At 36.2% G+C, this 12198-nt stretch overlaps 1 protein-coding gene across 1 annotated transcript in view; it reads left to right on the plus strand.

Moving 5' to 3' along the window:
• Nucleotides 1-11740: 11740 nt before the first annotated feature.
• Nucleotides 11741-12198, plus strand: part of PHACTR3 (phosphatase and actin regulator 3) — a 282307-nt gene continuing 281849 nt past the window's right edge. Inside the window, exon 1 of the transcript XR_007950491.1 lies at nt 11741-11757. The gene's annotated coding sequence lies outside the window, so the exon portion shown is untranslated. The remainder of the gene's footprint in view (nt 11758-12198) is intronic.

A 12198-nucleotide genomic window follows, 5' to 3' on the forward strand; every position in this document is an offset into this window, starting at 1 on the left:
TGACAACACATTGTTATAGTTTACTGTTCTTAGGCTCTAAATGTGCTGCTATGAAGTAGCTCAGGCATTTGGGAATGAATTGAGCCAGCTTCACTGTCTTGCCTGTTAGAAGGAGCTTGGCTTGAATGTCAACTCTGGGACAGTCAGCTTTACAAGCCATGATGTGATACTAGGTCATCAGCACAATGCAACTTATGGCATTGTTTTCAATTATCTTATAGTAAATGAAGCTTTGATTGCTTGTCCTTCATTTTCAAAGAGATCCAAAATGACATCACTGTTAGAGTTAAATTATACTGCAGCTGATCTGCCTGTGGCTGATCAGACCAATATGAGCTCAAAATGTTCTACCACAAGTCAGGCACAAATAGTCCATATAAACATTTGGGATATGCATCTAATGTTTTTTTTGAGCTACTTTAATTCTGCTTTGCTCTGTCTCTGCTGAGGATATGCCATGCTAGGTGGTCCTGTGCCAGTGTTTCCCATGCTGCATACTTCAATTCCAAAGTTCTTGAGAGTTTGAGAGCATCCTTGTTTCACTTTCTGATGATGCACTTGCTCTGTATGAATTCTCCATAAAATATACTTTTTGGCAAGTGTGCATTTGGCATTTCAACAATAGAGTTGCATTTTCTGCAGTAGAATTTGAATATTTGGAAGTTTAGTTTGAGAAAAAAACCTCATTGTCTGGTATCTAATCCTTCCAGGTGATCTTCAGAATCTTTCTATAACAATTCAAATGGAAGTGATTCAGTTTCCTGCCATGACACTGGTATATTGTCTGGGTTTCAGAGGCATACGACAATGAGGTCAGTATAACAACTTTATGGGCCTTCAGTTTGGTAGTCAGTTAAATATCTCTTCTCTCTCACATTTTTCTTTAGTGCCCCCTGAATATTAAGCTAGCCCTGGTGATATATGTGATAACCTCATTATCAATGTGTACATCTCTGGAAAAGAACTTACCCATGGAATTCAAAATTTCTCTATTTGCTGTAACTAATGGTTACTTATATGGGTGATACAGTGCTGGCTGATGGAATACTTGTGTTTTCGTGGTGTTAATTGTTAGGCCAAAATTATCATAAACAGCAGAAAATCCATTTATACTTAGTGACTTCTCAGCTTTAGAGGCTACATTGAGTGCTCAGTCATCTGAAAAAAATCATTCACCTACACTGTCCTTGATGTAATGTTTGTCCTCATTGAAGGCATTTGATATGGATAAAAACATCATGCTAAAAAATATAGTAGCAAGCATACACCTTCGTTTCACTCCTTTGTTGACTGGGAAATCGCATAAACATAGTCCTTTGTCCAGAGCCCAAGCAAGCACATTGCCATGAAATTGAGGTACAATACTGATGAACTTTTTTGGGCAACCAAATTTTGACACAGTTTTCCATAAACCCGCACAATTGATAGTAACAAAGACCTTGGTCAGATCTACAAATGTTTTCTACAGATCCCTGTTCTGCTCTTGGCATTTCTTCTGGAGTTGTTGGGCAGCAAATCCTCAGCCCTTTCTAAAGCTATACTAGTGCTCAGACAGACAACCATCCTCCAGGTGAAGAATCAGCCTATTAAGGAGTGATAAAAACCTTGCCAGCAATGACTAAGAGAAACCCCTCCCTCCATGATTGTTGCAAGACAATGTATTCCCTTTACCTTCAAAGAAACAGACAATGCAGGAATCCTTGAAGTCTGGGGAATAACCTCCTCTTACAATATAATCTGGAAAATTTCAGTGAGTTTTTGTGAATATTGTAAATCTCCTTGTAAATCTCAGCTGAAATAGAATCATCACCAAGTGCTTTGCCAGATGAAGGGCGCCTAATGGTATCCAAAAATCTCTTCTTCAATTAGAACTTCTTCAGCTAGGAGAGACTGACTTCAACCTCAGGTAAACACTCAATAGCTTCAGTGTTGATTGATGTTCTGTTGAGAATACTTGAGAAGTGTTCAGTCCATTTCTCTACTGTCATAACCTGATACTAATCAATGTGACTATCAGCACTGAGAAGTTGAGATGGATCTTTGGCCCATAAATAATCTTTATGAAAGTACTTTGGATTGTAATTAGCAGCATAAAACTCAATTTCATATGCTTTCTTGAATCAAGACTCTTTCATCTCTCTAAGCTTTGCTTGTACTTTACTTTTGATGAAATTAAAGATTAATTTCTTACAGATGGATGAATTATCTATCTTGCTTTTACATCCTGTGGAGTTCTTGTTTTTCCATTTAGCAACTTCCGAATTTCTTCATCATTTTCATCAAAACAGTCTTGATGTTCTCAAATGTTCTGACCCAGATGAGCAAATACAGTGCTGTACATCAAATCTCTGAAAGTTGCCCATTCCTTTTCTGCTCCACAGTTGCCAACTATGTGTTGGCGTAACTCACCCTCTAGTTAGCAATAAATAGTTCCCTCTCAGAGAAAAACTTTAATCTGTTGACATTAATTATCCTAGTAGTCTTTTTGCCTTGGGATTGCTGCTTTTGTTGAATGTAAATATTTAACAATTTTTGCATTCTGGAGAAGATAAGTCTATGATCAATCCAGTCTTTTATGCCATACATTGTCTCTCACTCTCATATTCTGTCTTTCTCTTCAGGTGGTCTTTTTAAAGTTTATTTCTCTATATCTCACCTAAAATGGATGCAGGGTCTACTCATGAATCTAATCCCATTCTGATCTCTGTAGCTTTGACCCATAATTCTGGAACTGTTTACTCCCTTTTCAAAAATCTGGTGGGCCTCCACCTTCAGCTCTATCAAAATATTGCTACTAAAAGTAGTGTCAATATCTGATTGACTTAGCCCACAGAAGTTCAAGTCTCTTCAGTAGATGTATTAGAAGCATTCACCATAATACCTGGCCATACCTCCCTTATTCTTCAATGAATCTTTTCCTATTATTACAGGTATCAAAGAACCAATTTCCTTGTCTTATTCACTACTCTATATCTTAATATCTAAATGTCATGGTATGATTAAGTATAGTACTAAGAATTCAACTGATGACCCTGGCTCTATCACTTCCTACAGCAAATTATAACATCATGGATTTTGACATCTTAGGTTAGGTCATCTAATCTTTCATTTTACAGTTGAGAAAATGAAAAACAAGTAAGAAAATGATTTGCTAAGGCCACACTGTCAGTGATTGGGCCAGGATAAACACATTTCTTCTGACTTCAAATCTAGAACTTTCCCCCCCTTTTTAATTAATTTATTTCTATTAACAAAAATCTGCCTTTTCTCCCTTTGAACTCTTCTCTCCTAATTGAAAAAGAAAAAAAAATCCTTATAACAAATATGCAGTCAACCATGTTAATATGTAAATATAAAATAAGACATATATATACATATATACTATATGTATACATACACAATACTAAATAATATACAAAATAACATAATATATTATGTAATATTATATTATGTATAACTACATATGCTACTTTACCATGTTGCCTATTATGTAGAGAGTGCTATAAAAATGTAGCTCTTCCTTGGGGATTTATAATGGAATAATTCCTTTCTTCCCTTCCTTATATACACAAACACACATACACACATATATGGTGATATATATATATATATATATATATATACACATACATATACATATATATATGTGTGTGTGTATATGTATAATGATGATTTTTATATACCCACACACATAATATAGATGGATATATATATATAGATATATATACATATATCTATATATATAGATATATATATACACACACACACATTTTCTTCTCCCCTCCCTCCCTCCCTCTCTCCCTCCCTCCATCCCTCTCTCTCTTCCTCCCTCCTTTCCTCCCTTCCCCCCTCTCTCTCCCTTCCTCCTTTTCTCCCTCCCTTCCCCTTTCTTTCTCATTTATCTATCATCTCAATTTACATTCTAAGTCCATCAGCTCTCCCTCAAGGGGTGATTGTATTGACCAATACTCTTAAATGCACTGTGAGGTAGCAAAGTGATACAATGGTTAGAATGGTGGACCTTGAGTCAGGACAACCTGAGTTCAAATACAATTTCAGATGGTTAGTAGTTGTGTGACATTGGGCAAGTCACTTAATCCTGTTTTTCTCCATTTCCTGCTCTAGAAAAATAAGAACATTTATCTTCCAGGATTGTTATGAGCATAAAATGAGATGATATTTATAAAGAATTTGATGTGATACCTGATTCAGAGTAAGCTCTATATAAATATTAGCTCTATTATTATTTTATTATTTTGATTAATTTTCAAGTGTTTTTTTCCACTATGCCACAGATTCAACTCCAGATTCCTCTTGTATAAACCAGAGTTAATATGTACACTGCCTACTTGATGGAATTGTTGTATAGAAGAATATGGTTAGGAACTGGACTCATGATTTCATTGGAAGAGTGAGCTTTCAAGGTTAGAAATTCTACCAGGTGAGAACCTTTGAAACTTAAAAGAAAAGCCTGAGACTTTTGAGAGGTTAGATTTGCCTGTGGTCAGAAAGACAGTATGTGTCAAAAGCAGGTCTTATTTCAAGGTCTTCCTGATTCTGAGACCAGCCTCCATATCTAATAGACCATATTGCTATTCTTATCAGGGACCTCTTAGGTGCTTTCTATGCACTATGCTACAATGCTTATCATATGGACAGTACTATAAAAATGTATTTCCTCCTCAGGGATATACAATGGAATAACTCTTCTCTCCCCTTCAAAAATACTAATGGTCGTGCCCTTTGGGAAGCAGGTAGAATTTTGTGTAAGAGAGATTGATGAAGATATTTGCATAGCCGGTAGGAATGTGAATCATTTAGATAAGTTATGAGTTGATATAAAAGCTAGTGCCTTATTTGATTATGGTTTAGCTAGTGGTTTCTATACTACTCTTGTGAAACATCATAGAATGATGGAAAGGATGAATGATTGGATGAAAAAGCTTGAGTGATTTATGTGCCAACCAATGTGAAAAGTTCTGGGGATACAAATAGAAAATGAAGGTGTCCCTGGCTTTCAAGAAGATGATATTTTTATTTATTAAAATAAGCATTTTCATAACATGGTACAATAAAAAAGATGACTGACCATGAAGCTGCAAATCTATTATGTACAACTTGCTATTCCTTTCAAATATACAACAGAATTATTGTGTAAATTTCTTTTTTTCTCCCTTTTTTTTCTTCCTCCCCTCTCTGGCCTAGAAATGGCTATCACTAATAACAAATAAGTATATGTGGATGTATGCATATGTGTGTGTGTGTGTGTGTACATGTGTGTATAAAATTGTTCTCTACATGCTTCTATTTATCAGTTCTTTTTCTAGATACAGATGATATCTTTCTTCATATGTCCTTTATATTTTGGATATTTATAGTAAACAAAGTAACTTATTTAATCAAAGTCATTCTTAAAACAATATTACTGTTACTATATACAATGCATATAGTACATTTATCTTCCAGGATTGTTATGAGCATAAAATGAGATGATATTTATAAAGAATTTGATGTGATACCTGAATCAGAGTAAGCTCTATATAAATATTATCTCATCTCATTCTTAATTATTCTGTATAAATCCATTTTTTTTCTAAAATCAGTGAGCTCATCATTTCTTATAGCATGATAATACTCCAACATGATTGTCCCACAATCTATTCAGTTATTCCCCAATTGATGGACATCTTTGAAATTTCCAATTTCATTACTCTCTTCTTGCAGAGTTATGTTTGTGATATGCTAGAATGATGGTAATTTATGTGAATTTACTTTATATTCTACTACTTTGCTAAAATTATTGTTTTAACTAACTTTTTAGTTGAGTCTTTGGGCTTTTCCAAGAATATTATCATATAGTTTTCAAAAAGACAGTTGTATCCCCTCATTCCCTATTCTTATTGCTTCAATTTATTTTTCTTCTCTTATTGTTATTGTTAGGATTTCCAATAAATTGTTGAATAAATATGCTGACAATGGGTATCTTTGTTTCACACCTGATTTAATTGGGAAGGCCTCTAGTTTATCCCCATTACAAATACTGTTTGCTTTTGTTTTAAAATAAATGCTACTTGTCAATTTAAAGAAAAATTCATTTATACCAAAACTTTCAAGTATTTTTCACAGAAATGAAAAAGCTTTTTCTGCATCTATTGATATAATCATAAGGCAGTATATCAAAATTATTAGGTGCTAGCTAAAAAATGAAAAATCTAACAATGGATATAGTAAATAAGCAATTTATACCAGCAATAAACATAGTGACCTTGTATTTGACAAGTGTAAAGACTAAAGATTTTGGGATGAGAATTCATTATTTGGTAAAAATTGTTGGGAAAACTATAAGGCAATATGACTGAAAACTGGGAATAAATCAATATCTCACATCATTTACCAAGATAAGGTCAAAAAGTATATGCGACCCATATATAGAGACAGAGATTTTACAGGAAGATTAGAAAAAAAGATGAAACATATTACTTATATTATGGATAGGTGAGCAACTTATAAATAAAGAAGAGATAGAGATCAAAATTAGGTGCAAAATGCATGTTTGATTACATTAAATTGAAAAGGTTTTGCACAAATCGAACAAATATAACCAAGATTAGAAAGAAAGTAGGAAATTGGGAAAACATTTTTATAAACAGTTTATCAGATAAAGATCTCATATCTTAAATATATTTATATCTATAGATATCTTTGCCAAATCCATAAGAATGAGTCATTCTCCAAATGGTCAAAGGATATGAAGAGGTAGTTTTACAATGAAGAAATAAAGATAATTTATAGTCAAATAAAATGCTCCAAAACATTATTGATTAGAGAAATACAGATTAAAAGAACTTTGAGATATCATTTTACACCTGACAATTGACTGAAATGATAGAAAGGGAAAATGACAAATGTTGGAGAGGATATGGAAAAGTTGAGACACTAATTTATTGTCAATGGAATTATTAACTAATCCAATCATTTTGGGGAACAATATGGAATTATGACCAAAGAGTTATTAAACTACCTATATTCTTTAACCCAGAAATACCACTACTAGGTCTATTTCCAAAAGATGATTAGATAAAAAGGAAAAAATCTATATGTTCTAAAATGTTTAGAATGTACATATAGAAGACATTCTAATTGGGAAAGACAACAAATATAAGGGAGTACAACTCCAGGTTGACTAGAAAGGCCTAATGATCCTTGTATGGCCCTTGAATATAGGGCAGAGCCATTGGCAAGATCTAGGGCTTTGGAGATAATATCAGCAAGGTAGATAAGATTCAGTGGTCTTTAGGAAAGGCTATAAAGTAGCCAGTGAGTACTGAATCTGAAGAAAAGATTGCTAAATTTTTAATATGAGCATTTGCACCTCAGAAATCAATTCTACAAATCAGTGCTTAATTTGTTTATTTTTTAGATTGTGAAGGAGAAAAAGTTAGCAATATAAATTAAATTTAAAACTGTGCCATCAATAATTGTATAAATATGTATGCATACATTAGATTTAAGATATATTTCTACCCTGTTTAACACATATTGGACTACTTGCCATCTAGAGAAGGACATGTGGGAGGGGGGGTAGGAATTGGAACACAGGGTTTTGCAAGAGCTAATGTTGAAGAATTGTCCACGCACATATTTTGAAAAATAAAAAGCTTAATAAAAAACAAAACAAAACAAAACAAAAAAAAAACAAAAACAAAAAGCTGTGTGCCATGCACTTTTTTGGAAATCTGGTCGTTAAACATTTATCATCACACTGGTGTTCTTTGGACACAGTGGCAGGGCAGGCAGTAAAGTGAGATATGGTGTTTTTCTAAGTTAGCAGAGGATTGCAATTGGTGACTCCCTGCTCAATAAGGCCATGAGTGGTCCTGACTACTCTTCAATGAGGATGCTATAATATTTCCTTGGAAAAGGGAGAGACTAGTGGGATCTCAGCAGATGTCAGGCATAACAGAAAGGCTCCCATTAAAGTTGACTCTGTCTCTTAATACTCTGTGGGTGGGGAGAGACAGAGCATTGGGGAAAGTCACTTTCTTACTTTTTCAGTCTTTTAACAACTTACTCCTCTTACCCAATTCTCACCATGTACTATGCTTTCTTGTGACCGTGGTCTCCCTTCTATAACTCACACAATACACTTCATGTCCTCCTCTGCCATACATTTTAACTGACTAACTAGGTATGGTATCTCCATACTTAGAACGTTCTCCACCTCCATCTCCTTATGAGTTTGGCTTCCTTCAAGTCCTACCTAAAAATCTGACTTTCTATAATGAACTTTTCTTTATCCCTCTTAACACTAGTGCCTTTTCTTTATTAATCTCTCTAACTTATTCTGTCTATATCTTACTTGTACATAATTGTTTGTATATCATCTCCTCCTTAGACTATTATTAACTGTTTGAGGGCAGGGAATTTTGTTCCCTGTTGTTTCTCCAGTGCTGAGCACAGTGACTGGAATCTTGTAGGCAATTACTAAATGCTTGTTGATTGACACACTCTCTAGCAACAAGTGGCATTGAAGTCTACCTCAGCTTAATTCCTGGTTCTATTATTTATTTTTATCTGAGGAAAATAATTTTGTCCACACTTGGCCTCAGTTTTTGAATTTGTAAAAATGAGGGGACTATACTAGATGATCTCCAAAGTTTTTACAACTCTAAAACAGGTGTGGGGAATGTTGGGCCAGTGGGCAGGTGATTATAAACTCAAAGTTAGATACAACAATATCCCACTGCTTGAGTTCTCTAATTTGATAATTTTGCATGGCCCTTGAATGATATTATAAATATCTAAATGGCCCTTGGCAGAAAAAAAAAAAGGTTTTCTACCCCTAATCTAAAGGGACTTAGTGAGATTAATGGCTCCAGTAGGAAGCTGTAGGGAATTCTTAAAGTGAGTAATAGTTACTTCTCACTGAACAATACAAAATACCAATGAGCAATAAATGTAGCATAAACTGACAATTAGATGCCAAATTGTGTAATACAGAATGGAAGTGTTATAGAGGTCAGAAATGGAGGAGGTCAGTGAAAGTCGCTGGAGTATCCTTAAGGAAAACAGCTACTTCTTTAATGATTATTGTAGGAATAGATCCCACATTAGTACCATATTCTTTTTTTATGCAGGACTTAAACTGGACTATCAGGGACTAGTAAGATTTCAATTAATGGAGAAGGAAAGGATATTCTAACCAGGAGAATCAGCAATGTGAGAAAAGAGAGACAGAAATTTCTATGGCTTTTGCTTGGGACAGTGAGAAAACATAAAAAAGATTTCAAGTTGAATTGTATTGAGAGATAGAAGATAGAATTGAAATCCAGCCAGAACTGTAGATTTGTGACTGTGGCCCAGTTCATAGAACACTTCACTTGAAATTGGTAAGATCTAGGTTTGACTCTTGTATGAAATCCTGGATAAGCCATTTAAGTGATGCAAGTCTCCTCATCTGTAATATGGGGTTAATAATGCTGTAAAAATTAGCCCACAGTGTCGTGGTGAGGAATAAATAAAATACCTTAGGTAAAATGTTTTGCAAATCTTAAAATGCTATAAAATATTTGCTAGCTATTATTATTTACGTAGGGAACCATTAAAGAGTTTTGAAAACTGCAATGACATAATGAAAATACTGTTTAAGCAAGGTTGCTCAGTCACGATCATTCTTGAGCATTGTATGCTATCACTTTAGGGAAATCCTGGTGAAGATAACAAACATTCTGTAATCCTTAAATGTAAGGAATTGTCTAGGGGCAGTGAAAGATAAAAAAATTGCTCTTAATCACATAGTAAGTACCTATCAGAGATTGAACTTGAATCCAGGACTTCCCTACTCAGATTTGTTCTCTATTCTCATCTCTAGCTGGTATCTCACAGTTACATACCAATAATTTTGTTCTAGTATCTTTCCTATTTCAAATTTTTTGGGATTTTGCTTGTGAATAAAATGACTAATCTCAGCCAATAGTTCTTTCCTCAAAACAAGAGTTTAAGAATTACAGATTCATTCAAACTTCTGTTTCCATGAACTAATCTTATTTATTACATATTGTAGCATTATATAATAAAACCTCTTGTGAGTTTAATTTTATAATTTTTTTTAATAACTCAAGGCAGTATGGGACTTTGGAAAGAATACTGATTTTGGAGTCAAGGACCTGGTTTCAAATCAAGACTGGGCTCCTCCCTACTTTTGTTACCTTTGGCAAGTTCCTGAATTGTTATGTGCTCTAATTTTCTATTTTGCAAAATTAGGAGATCTGAATAGATGTCAGCTAAGATCCCTTCCAGCTCTAAGTGTTGATTGGTATCCATATGCACCATTATTGCAACACATCCATTATGTGGATCACCTGAAAGCAATCACCCAGTCTTTCATAATTTTAATTATTTACAAACTTGGTTTCATTGTATTACACAAAGTGCATAGAGATGAATAATGGCACCAGTTTTAGCGGTCTCTGAGCCTTATCCCTTTCCTGGGAAACAAGTCTTATGAAAAGACCTTGCTGGTGCTAAGAGGAAAAAAAAGTGAAGTCAGCAGATGCGAAAACAATTTCATTGCTTAATTTAGGGTTATCAGAAATATAGAAAACACCAAATTTGAAAGGGAATCACGATATTGGAGCAGTGTCTTTATTTCCATAAGCAGGTTAACTCTTCTGAATAATATATATTTTATTATTCTAATTATTCTTCAATACTTAAAAAAAATCCAAAATTAATTATTGTGAGTATTCTTTCACTTACTTAAGAGTATGAAGCAGATTTAATGAGTTGCAATATCCTAAAAGATTGATCACTCAGTGGGCAATCTTCTAGTAATGAGTGACCCTCATTACAATCTAGTTAATACAGCAGTAAGACATCTCATCTAAGAAGCACCTGTTTTGCCTTTTTTTGTTTTTGAAGGAAACCCCAGCTTTTTACAAATCAATATGATACCATGATAGTTCTGTGTTTGCTCTAGAAATGTTAATGAAGAAGTAGCAGGTAAAGAACTCTGTGAATAAGGGGGCATAGTGGGGAGGATGGAATACTGGAGGTCACAGTCAATTTATTCTATTTTCCTCCCCTAAGAATATTCAAGGGGTCCTGAAAGGCGTACGCACTTGCGTACGCAGGTATACCACTCCTCACATTTATCTCATTCAAAATTTTGGGTGTCTCCCCTAAGGCAAGGTCATTGCATCACCAACACTATGTACCCTCTTGAAAGAGGAGGTTGAAAACGGCCCCTGAATGGTGGGCTCGAACCGCAGGATGGACACGGTTTCACACACACACACACACACACACACACACACACACACACACTTACTTTCCTGCAGGGGCCCCAGGACCGGGCGCCGCCCCTCTCCTTCCCTTCTCTACCCCTCCCCTCCCGGTTACAAACCACTTATGCGCCCCGGTGCCCGGGCTCAACGCAGCCTCTGTGTAACGTGCGCCAGCCGCTGCCCCAGGAAATCCCGCGCCCCCGGCCCAGCCCAAGCACCGCGGGCCCACTGGCGCGCGTCCGCAGGGCCCCCTCCCCTTCTCCTCAGCTCGCTTCCTTCCTCCCTGCCCTCCCGCGCTCCCTCTGGGGGCTGAGTGGCCGAAGAACTAAGCGCTCTTCTCTCTCCCCGCACCGGCACGGCTCACTTTCCTTTGCCATGGGAGGACGAGGAGGGGAGGGCTCCCGCTGCACCGGCCCCTTGCGTTCTCTGCTACTGGTGTTCCAGGAGAAAGACCGAAGAGGCAGGCGCCAAGGTAGGGAAGAAGGGGAGTTCCGGGGTATACGATGATTTTTGAAGGGAGCTATCTGGGGATGAGAGAAGGAAAAGGGCAAAACCCTGGCCAGCGCCCCGTCCTTTTCATTGCTCACTTCGGTCATTTAAAATAGGTCATCTGCTTCTGTAGTTAGAGCTTTGAGCCTTTATTCCCCCAGGGTCACAGCTGGGCACAGTACCAATCCTAGGGGAAAGGGCTAGAGGCACCCAACTGGAGTAAGGCTTTTAAGGTGCAGAAACTCCTAATCCAGGGACACTGCCCGCCAATCCCAGCTGCTAGGAAGAGGAGAAAGGCAGAGAGAACTTGAAGAGACCTTAGGCTTCTTCCTGGCCCTGCACGACTCCTCCAGTGAGTTTGTTTGGTGTTTGGAATTGAAGGCACATCCTGTGTCTTGACCTTTGGGAGTCGCTTTCCCGCTTG

The sequence above is a fragment of the Antechinus flavipes genome, chromosome 2 (genome assembly GCF_016432865.1).
Source record: "Antechinus flavipes isolate AdamAnt ecotype Samford, QLD, Australia chromosome 2, AdamAnt_v2, whole genome shotgun sequence".
In the NCBI taxonomy this organism is placed as follows: domain Eukaryota; kingdom Metazoa; phylum Chordata; class Mammalia; order Dasyuromorphia; family Dasyuridae; genus Antechinus; species Antechinus flavipes.